The 729-nt window shown below is 50.8% G+C and overlaps 1 pseudogene; it reads right to left on the bottom strand.

The window, feature by feature from the left end:
* Positions 1-200: 200 nt before the first annotated feature.
* LOC114906469 lies at positions 201-523 on the bottom strand (annotated as a pseudogene).
* Between the last annotated feature and the right edge of the window lie 206 nt (positions 524-729).

Genomic DNA, 729 nt, shown 5'->3' with positions numbered 1-729 from the left:
TATCGTTCAGGTCAACACACATACGAAGATAAAGGGGAAGAGCAAAGCCGGTGACAGAACACATTGTCAGGGAAGATGTTTATACAATGTACTGGAACATCAGGAAAAGCTCCGTATGGACTCGCTGCACGCATCTGGAGGTGCCAGATCCTTCCATGGCACATCCAAGGGTGGGGAGCTCAGGGAGGAGGCTATTCTTGTCATTCCAGTTTTAGAATCTCCTCGCCAAAGAGGAGAGTGGCATTTGGTGCGAGGATGCTTGGGTGCCCAGTGGCACCATAGGCATAGTCTGGGGAGATATCTTGGCTCTCTGACCCACGCTCATCTGGTCAACCCCCTCTTCCCAGCCTCGGATCACCTCCTGCTTGCCCAGCACACACTTAATGGGCTTGTTTCTGTCCTGGGATGAATAGAATTTCTTTCCATCTTCAAGCATCCCCTTGTAGCGCACCACTCAGGCCTGGCCGCACTTCAGGAAGGTAAGCCCATCTCCGGGGGAGATGGTCTCCACCTGCACTCCCATAGCAGCGGCGGCTGCGGACGCTGGGTGAGCTGGCCTGTAATTTTTTGACCTTGACAACTGCATATTTTTCATCCACACTTACAATGTTTTCAAATTATGCCTGCCGCTCTTCCACTCTGAGTTGCAAGTTAAGCGAAACAGATACAAACACTTTGCATCACTCTTTCAGGTAGTCTTCAGGCAGGTTAGAAGAGACTAACACAGTA

The sequence above is a fragment of the Monodon monoceros genome, unplaced genomic scaffold, assembly GCF_005190385.1.
Source record: "Monodon monoceros isolate NGI ecotype Baffin Bay Population unplaced genomic scaffold, NGI_Narwhal_1 Super_Scaffold_22, whole genome shotgun sequence".
Taxonomy (NCBI): domain Eukaryota; kingdom Metazoa; phylum Chordata; class Mammalia; order Artiodactyla; family Monodontidae; genus Monodon; species Monodon monoceros.
Note: the sequence above shows the minus strand (reverse complement) of the source record. Positions and strands in the feature narration are given on the sequence as shown.